Source organism: Schistocerca cancellata, chromosome 5 (genome assembly GCF_023864275.1).
Source record: "Schistocerca cancellata isolate TAMUIC-IGC-003103 chromosome 5, iqSchCanc2.1, whole genome shotgun sequence".
Taxonomy (NCBI): Eukaryota; Metazoa; Arthropoda; class Insecta; order Orthoptera; family Acrididae; genus Schistocerca; species Schistocerca cancellata.
Window position 1 is genome coordinate 811,011,460 of NC_064630.1, and position 13,045 is coordinate 811,024,504.

A 13,045-nucleotide genomic window follows, 5' to 3' on the forward strand; every position below is an offset into this window, starting at 1 on the left:
GGGTTTTCCTGGCCACGGGTTCGCGTGGGAGACGTTGGAGTGTGTGGACAGTCAGTCTGCTTCCAGCTCGCCGAGGGTCTGCAGCCGAAGTCTCTTCGAAGAAGGGTGAGCTGACATAACCGCGCGGCCCTTTGTCTCATAGGAAGAGGGGAGACTTTAGATTTTGGTCTCGCGTTTCATCTTATAAAGATTGATTTGCTGGTCCCAACAAGGAATGCAAGTCTTTTGCAGACTTTCAGTTTGATTCCTAGACTTGACTTTGATCCGTAAGAAGAACATAGCACAAAGGTGTTGCATACGTTGAAGCCCCCACGGTTCAGAGTGAATGTTCGTGTGCCTGCAACTGCGTGTGTATGCATTCTAATCTTTTCCGAATCTTGGAAATTTTTGCTTCTTTGTGAATTTTCTTTGTCTAATTACTTTATGCCCGGTGGAAACCATCCACATGGGTTACTATTGGAGTTTGTTGGCCCTCTGCCATTATTCTTTGTCCGTTCAAATGTGTCCTGTGTAAGATGTTAATTGTTCGCGACTGCGCGGTTTGATGTTGCTAAAATATGGCGACTGTACGTAGAAATTGTGTCTCCACGAACCACGTGGGCACACGAGTCTGTTGTGAAACGTATAGCGTTTCACAAGCAATTGTACTTAGTTACTAGGCAACAGCAGTCTATAGAAGCATTACATCAATGTTTAAAGGAATAAATAATTTTGCCTCGAATCTTATACAGTGTACCGATGCTACGTCTCAGTTAACTACGCCATTTACCGTGTTGTTTTCCTTGTTAGCCCATCCATAGTGTTGCCATGTGCACAGGTCCAATAATTAGTGTCCTTTTCTTATTTAAAACAAATGCTCTGGAACAGATCTTGTTTTCGGCAATGTTGCTGCAAGCTGCACATGTGCACAGTGTTCGCGCTCTCTTTACTTTATTCGATATTTGATTGACCAGAACACTGCGTGGATCATATTAACAATTACATTCCTTTTTTATCACTTACTTCACAATAATGTACTTTTGTGAGTTTTCTTATGAATAAATTAAGTAATTATCCAACTCAGCGCAACCTCTTACTTGTTGTGTGGCTAGCGTTGGTGGCGACCAAATCTTTTACGCTGATTTCAATGTCTGATAGCATTTTTTTATTAAAAGAGCGCGTGGCTCTTTCAGCCATCGGGATACATTCAAAGTGCGCTTCACGCTACTTACACATTCTACGGAAGGCGTTCTACCTCCTACATGTTAATGACGAATATGCTGCCATGTACCCGTAATGTGGAGGAGGCCCTTCCGGCAGCTATTGAACGCACTGGGTGTGACCGGCTGCAGATAGTAGCACATGTCGGAACGAATGACGCCTGCCGCTTGGGTTCTGAGGCCATCCTTGGTTCCTTCCGGCGGCTGGCTGATTTGGTGAAGACAACCAGCATCGCACGCGGAGTGCAAGCTGAGCTTAATATCTGCAGCATAGTGCCCAGAGTCGATCGCGGTCCTCTGGTTTGGAGCCGTGTGGAGGGTCTAAACCAGAGGCTCAGACGACTCTGCGACTATAATGGTTGTAAATTCATCGACCTCCGTTATTGGGTGGAGAACTGTAGGGCCCCCCTAGACAGGTCAGGCGTGCACTACACACCGGAAGCAGCTACTAGGGTAGCAGAGTCCGTGTGACGTGCACACGGGGGTTTTTTAGGTTAGAGGGACCCCCCCTTGGGCGAAACGATAAAATACCTGACGGCTTACCAGAGAGGACATTATCATCGTTGATAAAGAACGTCCGTCCTCAGAGACCAAAAACAGGAAAAGTTAACGTAATATTGGTAAACTGCAGGAGTATCCAGGGCAAGGTTCCTGAATTAGTATCTCTTATTGAAGGAAATAGTGCGCATATAGTATTAGGAACGGAAAGTTGGTTAAAACCGGAAGTGAACAGTAACGAAATCCTAGACACAGAATGGAATATATACCGCAAGGATAGGATAAACGCCAATGGTGGAGGAGTATTTATAGCAGTAAAGAATTCAATAATATCCAGTGAAGTTATTAGCGAATGCGAATGTGAAATAATCTGGGTTAAGCTAAGTATCAAAGGTGGGTCAGATATGATAGTCGGATGCTTCTATAGACCACCTGCATCAGCAACCGTAGTAGTTGAGCGCCTCAGAGAGAACCTGCAGAACGTCGTGAAGAAGTTTCGTGATCATACTATTGTAATAGGGGGAGACTTCAATCTACCAGGTATAGAATGGGATAGTCACACAATCAGAACTGGAGCCAGGGACAGAGACTCTTGTGACATTATCCTGACTGCCTTGTCCGAGAATTACTTCGAGCAGATAGTTAGAGAACCAACTCGTGAAGCTAACGTTTTAGACCTCATAGCAACAAATAGACCGGAACTTTTCGACTCCGTGAATGTAGAAGAGGGTATCAGTGATCATAAGTCAGTGGTTGCATCAATGACTACAAGTGTAATAAGAAATGCCAAGAAAGGAAGGAAAATATATTTGCTTAACAAGAGTGATAGGGCACAAATCGCAGAATATCTGAGTGACCACCATCAAACGTTCATTTCTGAGGAAGAGGATGTGGAACAAAAATGGAAAAAATTCAGAAACATCGTCCAGTACGCCTTAGATAAGTTCGTACCGACTAAGGTCCAAAGCGAGGGGAAAGATCCACCGTGGTATAACAATCATGTACGAAAGGTACTACGGAAACAAAGAAAGCTTCATCATAGGTTTAAGAGTAGTCGAATCATAGCTGATAAGGAAAAGCTGAACGAAGCGAAAAAGAGCGTAAAGAGAGCAATGAGAGAAGCATTCAACGAATTCGAACATAAAACATTGGCAAACAATCTAAACAAGAACCCTAAAAAGTTTCGGTCATATGTAAAATCGGTAAGCGGATCTAAATCCCCTATTCAGTCACTCGTTGACCACGATGGCACCGAAACAGAGGACGACCGAAGAAAGGCAGAAATACTGAATTCAGTGTTCCGAAACTGTTTCACTGCGGAAAATCGTAACACGGTCCCTGACTTCAGCCGTCGCACGGACGCCAAAATGGAAAATATTGAAATAAACGATATCGGAATTGAAAAACAACTGCTATCACTTAGTAGCGGAAAAGCATCCGGACCAGACGAGATACCCTTAAGATTCTACAGTGATTATGCTAAAGAACTTGCCCCCTTTCTATCAGCAATTTATCGTAGATCGCTGGAAGAACGTAAAGTACCTAGCGACTGGAAGAAAGCGCAGGTCGTTCCCATTTTCAAGAAGGGTCATAAATCAGATGCGAATAATTATAGGCCTATTTCGCTTACGTCAATCTGTTGTAGAATAATGGAACATGTTTTGTGTTCTCGTATTATGACATTCTTAGATAATACAAATCTCCTTCATCATAACCAACATGGATTCCGCAAACAGAGATCATGTGAAACTCAGCTCGCCCTATTTGCCCAAGAAATTCACAGTGCCGTAGACACTGGCGAGCAGATTGATGCCGTATTCCTGGACTTCAGGAAGGCATTTGATACGGTTCCGCACTTACGTTTAGTGAAAAAAATACGAGCTTACGGAATATCGGACCAGGTTTGTGATTGGATTCAGGATTTCCTAGAAGAAAGAACACAAAATGTCATTCTTAACGGTTCAAAATCTGCAGATGTAGAGGTAATTTCGGGAGTACCGCAAGGAAGCGTGATAGGACCTTTATTGTTTACAATATACATAAATGACTTAGTTGACAACATCGGTAGCTCCGTGAGGCTATTTGCAGATGACACGGTTGTCTACAAGAAAGTAGCAACATCAGAAGACTCGTACGTACTCCAGGAAGACCTGCAGAGGATTAATGCATGGTGCGACAGCTGGCAGCTTTCCCTAAACGTAGATAAATGTAATATAATGCGCATACATAGGGGGCAGAAATCCATTCCAGTACGATTATACCATAGGTGGTAAATCATTGGAAGCGGTAACGACCGTAAAATACTTAGGAGTTACTATCCGGAGCGATCTGAAGTGGAATGATCACATAAAACAAATAGTGGGAAAAGCAGGCGCCAGGTTGAGATTCATAGGAAGAATTCTAAGAAAATGTGACTCATCGACGAAAGAAGTAGCTTACAAAACGCTTGTTCGTCCGATTCTTGAGTATTGCTCATCAGTATGGGACCCTTACCAGGTTGGATTAATAGAAGAGATAGACATGATCCAGCGAAAAGCAGCGCGATTCGTCATGGGGACATTTAGTCAGCGCGAGAGCGTTACGGAGATGCTGAACAAGCTCCAGTGGCGGACACTTCAAGAAAGGCGTTACGCAATACGGAGAGGTTTATTATCGAAATTACGAGAGAGCACATTCCGGGAAGAGATGGGCAACATATTACTACCGCCCACATATATCTCGCGTAATGATCACAACGAAAAGATCCGAGAAATTAGAGCAAATACGGAGACTTACAAGCAGTCGTTCTTCCCACGCACAATTCGTGAATGGAACAGGGAAGGGGGGATCAGATAGTGGTACAATAAGTACCCTCCGCCACACACCGTAAGGTGGCTCGCGGAGTATAGATGTAGATGTAGATGTAGATATTACCCTACGTTCGCCTAAAGAGACCGACAACCCCTTAGACACTGAAGCATTACGGGGTTGCATACGTGCAAGGCGTAGCCTCCCCGGCCAGCGTCGAACAAGGACGACAGGCGGTAAGAAAATCGTCGCCAGAGGTCCTCCGAGCCAGGGACCTATTTCCTCGGCCATGTCACGTGTGCGGAACTGGATCTCCCGTGTCCCGGGTACACAGCCCGGCGCAGGCCAACAGGTCGGCAGTCGGCTGCACCGGAGCTCTGGGCCAGTCACTGCGCCGCTTCTCAGCAGCCCACCAGGCAGAGCCCGGTCGGAAGCCGCCACAGTGGGACCAACGACTTTCCATCGACACCGCGAGACGTACCTGTCGGCGAACAATGCCGAACGCTCAGCTCTGTCTTTAGCGACTATCAGTGGCACAGTCTTCATGTCTCTCTACGTTTATGCAATGTTCCAGGCCTGCATCAGAAGTTGTAATAGTTTTTTGTTGAAGAGAATTTTTCCTTGGTTAATAAAGTTCTCTACTGTGGTCCGCATAAACACCTGTTCTTGATTACCTCCGATTTATTACTGAGCTCTATCTGTGGGGCGACGTCGTTGTTTTCCCGGGTCGTCTGAGTGGGCGACTTTGGTACTCAGGAGGAGCCAGGTCCGCGCAGTGCCAGAAGACGCTGGGGCCGCTGGCGGCACGCATGGACATTTCACAATACATATAAACGACCTAGTAGATAGTGTCGGAAGTTCCATGCGGATTTTCGCGGATGATGCTGTAGTATATAGAGAAGTAGCAGCATTAGAAAATCGCAGCGAAATGCAGGAAGATCTGCAGCGGATAGGCACTTGGTGCAGGGAGTGGCAACCGACCCTTAACATAGACAAATGTAATGTATTGCGAATACATAGAAAAAAGGATCCTTTATTTTATGATTATATGATAGCGGAACAAACACTGGTAGCCGTTACTTCTGTAAAATACCTGGGAGTATGCGTGCGGAACGATTTGAAGTGGAATGATCATATAAAATTAATTGTTGGTAAGGCGGGTGCCAGGTAGAGATTCAATGGAAGAGTCCTTAGAAAATGTAGTCCATCAACAAAGGAGATGACTTACAAAACACTCGTTCGACCTATACTTGAGTACTGCTCAACAGTGTGCGATCCGTACCAGGTCGGGTCGACAGAGGAGTTAGATAAGATCCAAAGAAGAGCGGCGCGTTTCGTCACAGAGTTATTTGGTAAGCGTGATAGCGTTACGGAAATGTTTAGCAAACTCGAGTGGCAGACTCAGCAAGAGAGGCGCTCTGCATCGCGGTGTAGCATGGTGTCCAGGTTTCGAGAGGGTGCATTTCTGGATGAGGTATCGAATATATTGCTTCCCGCTACTTATACCTGCCGAGGAGATCACGAATGTAAAATTAGAGAGATTAGAGCCCGCACGGAGGCTTTCAGACAGTCGTTTTTCCCGCGAACCATACGCGACTGGAACAGGAAAGGGAGGTAATGACAGTGGCACGTAAAGTGCCCTCCGCCACACACAGTTGGGTGGTTTGTGGAGTATAAATGTAGATGTAGATGTAGACTGCCGGATGGAAGGGTTGTGGTCACCAGAGTGCACGACTTCGTCGTAAACCGGATCGAGCAAGCTTTAAGATGAGTGCATTTCATTCCAAGTAGAGAAACCTCCACCATTGTGATATCTCGCGATTCTCCAGTGACTTGGGTTCGTGTTGCTGCTCAAAGTGTCGCTGAGGCGAAGAGCAGAGAGTGGAGTGCTTGGGGAAGGCGGATATGATTAGCTTTCCTCGACTTCTTGTGAGTTACCATCTTCTAAAGTGCATGCAACTCTTGTCTGGCTATCTTATCGCTCGCGAAAGTGTTTGTTGCCGGACCTCCTCAGAGGTTGATTCCTGGAGCACCGTCTGGATCAGTTGCTTGTTTTTTTTTTTAATTAACTTTTGCTATTCGCTGTTTTACAGCAGGTTTCAATTTTTTTGGATTATTGTCGTTCCTAGCGTGTAAGGCATTCAGCCGTGATTGTGGTGATTCGCTTTAAAATTCTAATTTGGTATTTGTATTTTAGCAGTAAGTCTTAAAACCTTAATTACTGCCATTCCTGGCGTCTGATGCCTTTTGCTGTGTTCGTGGCGACTTGGCTTTAATATTTCAATGCCTGTAATTTGCAAGTTGCAGCGAGTTTTAAACAATTCTTAATTTATTGCCATTCCTGACGAGTAAGGCCTTCCGTACAGATCACAGGGGCTTGCTTTTAAATCATTATCTGTTGTATCTGTATTTAATGGTGATTTGATAAATTGTAACTCACTGAAAACACTATTATTTACACTGTTGTTTATTCTTTCATTAATGACGTGTGGTATTTATTAATTTATTGTTGACTCGGGAATTGCTGATTTAAAACAGATTGTGTGTAACTGTAAAGGGCAACCAGTAATGACTGATTATGGCCCCGTGCACAATCGTAACCGAATCCTGCCTTCCCTTGACTACCAGGTCACTATTGTTGCTTCTCAAGCACTTTCCCGTGGGAGATATGGCGTCCCATTTTGCAAGATCAGAAAAGCGGACTACGTTGCTGGTTTGACAAACACTCAAGTACACTATCTCACCTCGACTGACATACAGTATCACCTGATCCAATGCCATCAACGATCTCTGGGACTAATTGGAAAAGCGGCTGAAACATACCACTCAACGCCCCTGCAGTTCGGTGCCTCTAAGGGTTCAAAACATCAGGGAACGGCCTCAGCTGGCTGTAGCGTATCTGAAACCTGTTGGATGCTCTTCCTCGCGCGAATTGATGACATCATCACGGCTAGAGTCAGTTCTGATTATGTAGGCTTTCCCGGCGTAATAAGTCTTGAAAGTCTCTTCGGGTTTGCTGCCGGATCCTAAAACCAACTTGACTCGATATTTCGGCCATCTAACTGGTCGCCACCTTCAGGAGAATGCTGCTTCTGCTGATGAGTCCCGCTGAGAACTGACGCCAGGCTGCAAATCTACGTCCTATATAGGCCACCGTTCAGTACACGGCGCATGCGCCGCCCATCACGGTTGCTGCCCTCCAAGACAGGGAGGTGGCGTCGCCCTTAGTGGAACACTGCTGGCAGCGATATATCGCATTCAGGGCTGCACCGAAGAAGGTTCAATTTCGATGCGAGACAATACAGGATTCCACGTCTTGCTAAGAGGGAACCCATTGTCACTGTTGATTAAATTATCCACCAACCTTATTTTTAATCGCCTCTTTATAGACACTGTTCCAAAAACTGGAAATGTTGACGACTACGACAGTTTCGTCAAATTTCATACTGTATCCCTCATTTAAGCACACACATTAGAGTGTGTTCCGTCCAGCTTCTAAGATTAGGGCACTACTCGGCTCTGTGTGTAAGTAGGCTGTTTAGGTGTCAGTAGGCCGTTTAGGTTTTTATATTGGTAACGCCACGTAGCGCTCTGTATGAAAATCACTGGCTGTGCTGTGTGCAGTCTGTGCTGGTATTTTGAGAGCAGACGATCTGGACGTGTGTCCATCACAGACAGTAAATTTGTAAGACTGGATGTCATGAACTTATATATATATATATTATGACACTATTAAGGTGAATACAAGGTAAATACATGTAGGTGAATATGGATTGGGGATAAGAAATGAAAGAGGAAGCCGCCTGGTAGAATTTTGCACAGAGCACAACATAATCATAGCTAACACTTGGTTTAAGAATCACGAAAGAAGGTTGTATACATGGAAGAACCCTTGAGATACTAAAAGGTATCAGATAGATTATATAATGGTAAGACAGAGATTTAGGAACCAGGTTGTAAATTGTAAGACATTTCCAGGGGCAGATGTGGGCTCTGATCACAATCTATTGGTTATGACCTGTAGATTAAAACTGAAGAAACTGCAAAAAGGTGGGAATTTAAGGAGATGGGACCTGGATAAACTGAAAGAACCAGAGGTTGTACAGAGTTTCAGCGAGAGCATTAGGGAACAATTGACAGGAATGGGGGAAAGAAATACAGTAGAAGAAGAATGGGTAGCTTTGAGAGATGCAGTAGTGAAGGCAGCAGAGGATCAAGTAGGTAAAAAGACGAGGGCTAGTAGAAATCCTTGGGTAACAGAAGAAATATTGAATTTAATTGATGAAAGGAGAAAATATAAAAATGCAGTAAATGAAGCAGGCAAAAAGGAATACAAACGTCTCAAAAATGAGATCGACAGAGAGTGCTAAATGGCTAAGCAGGGATGGCTAGAGGACAAAATGTAAGGATGTAGAGGCTTATCTCACTAGGGGTAAGATAGATACTGCCTACAGGAAAATTAAAGAGACCTTTGGAGATAAGAGAACCACTTGTATGAACATCAAGAGCTCAGATGGAAACCCAGTTCTAAGCAAAGAAGAGAAAGCAGAAAGGTGGAAGGAGTATATAGAGGGTCTATACAACGGCGATGTTCTTGAGGACAATATTATGTAAATGGAAAAGGATGTAGATGAAGATGAAATGGGAGATGCGATACTGCGTGAAGAGTTTGACAGAGCACTGAAAGACCCAAGTCGAAACAAGGCCTTGGGAGAAGACAACATTCCATTAGAACTACTGATAGCCTTGGGAGAGCCAACCTTGACAAAACGCTAACATCTGGTAAGCTAGACGTATAAGACAGGCGAAATACACTCAGACTTCAAGAAGAATATAATAATTCCAATCCAAAGAAAGCAGGTGTTGACAGATGTGAAAATTACCGAACAATCAGTTTAATAAGTCACAGCTGCAAAATACTAACACGAATTCTTTACAGACGAATGGAAAAACTGGTAGAAGTTGACCTCGGGGAAGATCAGTTTGGATTCCGTAGAAGCACTGGAACACGTGAGGCAATACTGCCCTTACGACTTATCTTAGAAGAAAGATTAAGGAAAGGCAAACCTACGTTTCTAGCATTTGTAGACTTAGAGAAAGCTTTTGACAATGTTGACTGGAATACTCTCTTTCAAATTCTAAAGGTGGCAGGGGTAAAATACAGGGAACGAAAGGCTATTTACAATTTGTACAGAATCCAGATGGCAGTTATAAGAGTCGAGGGACATGAAAGGGAAGCAGTGGTTGAGAAGGGAGTAAGACAGGGTTGTATCCTCTCCTCGATGTTATTCAATCTGTATATTGAGCAAGCAGTAAAGGAAACAAAAGAAAAATTCGGAGTAGGTATTAAAATCCATGGAGAAGAAATAAAATTTGAGGTTCGCCGATGACATTGTAATTCTGTCAGAGACAGCAAAGGACTTGGAAGAGCAGTTGAATGGAATGGAGAGTGTCATGAAAGGAGGATATAAGATGAACATCAACAAAAGCAAAACGAGGATCATGGAATGTAGTCGAATTAAGTTGGGTGATGCTGAGGGAATTAGATTAGGAAATGAGACACTTAAAAGTAGTAAAGGAGTTTTGCTATGTGGGGAGCAAAATAACTGATGATGGTCGAAGTAGAGTGGATATAAAATGTAGACTGGCAATGGCAAGGAAAGAGTTTGTGAAGAAGAGAAATTTGTTAACATCGAGTATAGATTTAAGTGTCAGGAAGTCGATTCTGAAAGTATTTGTATGGAGTGTAGCCATGTATGGAAGTGAAACATGGTCGATAAATAGTTTGGACAAGAAGAGAATAGAAGCTTTCGAAATGTGGTGCTACAGAAGAATGCTGAAGATTAGATGGATAGATCACATAACTAATGTGGAAGTATTGAATAGGATTGGGGAGAAGAGAAGTTTGTGGCACAACTTGACTAGAAGAAGGGATTGGTTGGTATGACATGTTCTGAGGCATCAGGGGATCACCAATTTAGTATTGGAGGGCAGCGTAGAGGGTAAAAATCGTAGAGGAAGACCAAGAGATGAATACACTAACCAGATACAGAAGGATGTAGGTTGCAGTAGGTACTGGGAGATGAAGAAGCTTGCACAGGATAGAGCAGCATGCAGAGCTGCATCAAACCAGTCTCAGGACTGAAGGCCACAACAACAACAACAACAACATTGTTTGTTCTCTATCAAAATCTTTCATTTGCCAACTATGCCTATCAGTAGTTAGTGACTTCAGTAGTTAGAATCTTTTATTTAGCTGGCAGTATTGGCGCTCGCTGTATTGCAGTAGTTCGAGTAACGAAGGTTTTTGTGAGGTAAGTGATTCATGAAAGGTAGAGGCTATTGTTAGTAAGGGCAATTCTTTTGTAGGTATTATTGAAAGTCATTATTGTCAATATTGTGTGTCATTTTAGTGTTGATCAGAATAAGTAAAGAGTGAAATGTCTGAGTACGTTTACTTCTGCTCAGCTGTTTGAAAATCAAATAACGTAAGGGGTTTATCAGCACAATCATTCATAAATTTTTCTAAGGGGAGGTTTCATGTGAAAGATGATTTGGGGCTTAGGAAACCTGGTGTGTACAAAATTCCGTGTCAATGTGGGAAGGCTTACATTGGCCCTTCGACTCACACAGTGCATGACAGGTGTGTGGAACATCGCCGTCATACGAGGCAGTAAAATCGGTAGTAGCAGAACACTGCCTAAATGAGGGACACAGTGTGAAATTTGACGAAACTGTCGTAGTTGCCAACATTTCCGGTTTTTTGAACACCGTCTATAAAGAGGCGATTGAAATTAGGTTGGCGGATAATTTAAGGGGGGGTAGAACGTCAAACGGGCCGACTTGGAGCAGGAGAGGCACCACAGGACATTTTAATTTACACTGTCTATACTTTTACAAATAAATTCATAAAACTTTGTTAGCATGACCAGGAAGGATTCAGGTTTCACACTCACAGCAGAGGAAGTTCCAAAACATAACAAAACAATTTTTTTTTTTACATGTGAAATTTCATCATTTTTTCTCTTGGTATTGGCTGCATTTGTTGCTGTAGGTACACTTTCCTTTGTAAGTAAGAGAGATTCTTCGATGAATTTTGCACATAATACAAACCATACTTACAGGTGTATGAAACTCTAGAATTTCCCAAATCTGTTAAAAACTGTGGTAAAAATTGAGATAATTATGTATAAAATTCGAGTTTTCTCTAAACACAAAGTTTAAAATGTAACAGCCCATTCATTTTTCCATAAATTCAAGAGTTTCATACCTCTGTCAGTACGGTTTGCAAGCTGTGCAAAATTCATCGAAGAATCTCCATTACTTATGAAGAAAAGTGTACCTATAGCAACAAATGCAGCCAAAAGTAAGTGAAAAAAAGTATGAAATTTCACATTTAAAAAACATTATTTTTTCGTGTTTTTGAACTTTCACTACTATGAGTGTGAATTCTGAATCCTTCCTGGTCATGCTGACATATTTTTATGAATTTATTTGTAAAAGTATAGACACTGCAAATTAAAATGTCCTGTGTTGCCTCTCCTTCTCGAAGTCGGTCCGTTTGACGTCCTCCCCCCCTAATCAAAAGAGACAATGGGTTCCCTCTTAGCAAGACGTGGAATCCTATTGTCTCGCATCGAAATTGAACGTTCTTCGGTGCGACCCTGAGTGCGATATATCGCAGCCAGCAGTGTTCCACCAAGGGCGGCGCCACCTCCCTGTCTTGGAGGGCAGTAACTGTGATGGGCGGCGCATGCGCCGTGTACTGAACGGCGGCCTATATAGGACGTCGATTTGCAGCCTGGCGTCAGTTCTCAGCGGGACTCATCAGCAGAAGCAGCATTCTCCTGAAGATGGCGACCAGTTGAACCGCCGAAATATCGAGTCAAGGTGATTTTGGTATCCGGCAGCAAACACGAAGAGACTTTCTAGAGACAGTTCTACAAGATTTTGGCATGCTCTCGCCTAGGGTGTCTGTTTGATGTCAGATCTTAGTCTCGAGGTATGTTGTTGTTGTTGTGGTCTCCAGTCCTGAGACTGGTTTGACGCAGCTCTCCATGCTACTCTATCCTGTGCAAGCTTCTTCATCTCCCAGTACCTACTGCAACCTACATCCTTCTGAATCTGCTTAATGTATTCATCTCTTGGTCTCCCTATACGATTTTTACCCTCCACACTGCCCTCCAATGCTAAATTTGTGATCTCTTGATGCCTCAGAGGATGCCCTACCAACCGGTCCCTTCTTCTTGTCAAGTTGTGCCACAAACTCCTCTTCTCCCCTATTGTATTCAATACCACCTCATTAGTAACGTGATCTACCCATCTAATCTTCAGCATTCTTCTGTAGCACCACATTTCGAAAGCTACTATTCTCTTCCTGTCCAAACTATTTATCGTCCACGTTTCACTTCCATACATGGCTACACTCCATACAAATACGACTTCCTGACACTTAAATCTATACTCGATGTTAACAAATTTCTCTTCTTCACAAAAGCTTTCGTTGCAATTGCCAGTCTACGTTTTATATCCTCTCTACTTCGACCAGTATCAGTTATTTT

The 13,045-nt window shown here is 43.4% G+C and overlaps 1 protein-coding gene across 1 annotated transcript in view; it reads right to left on the minus strand.

The window, feature by feature from the left end:
• The window catches only part of LOC126188815 (uncharacterized), a 219,210-nt gene that overhangs the window by 183,576 nt on the left and 22,589 nt on the right, over window positions 1-13,045 (minus strand). The gene's annotated exons all lie outside the window — the stretch shown is intronic.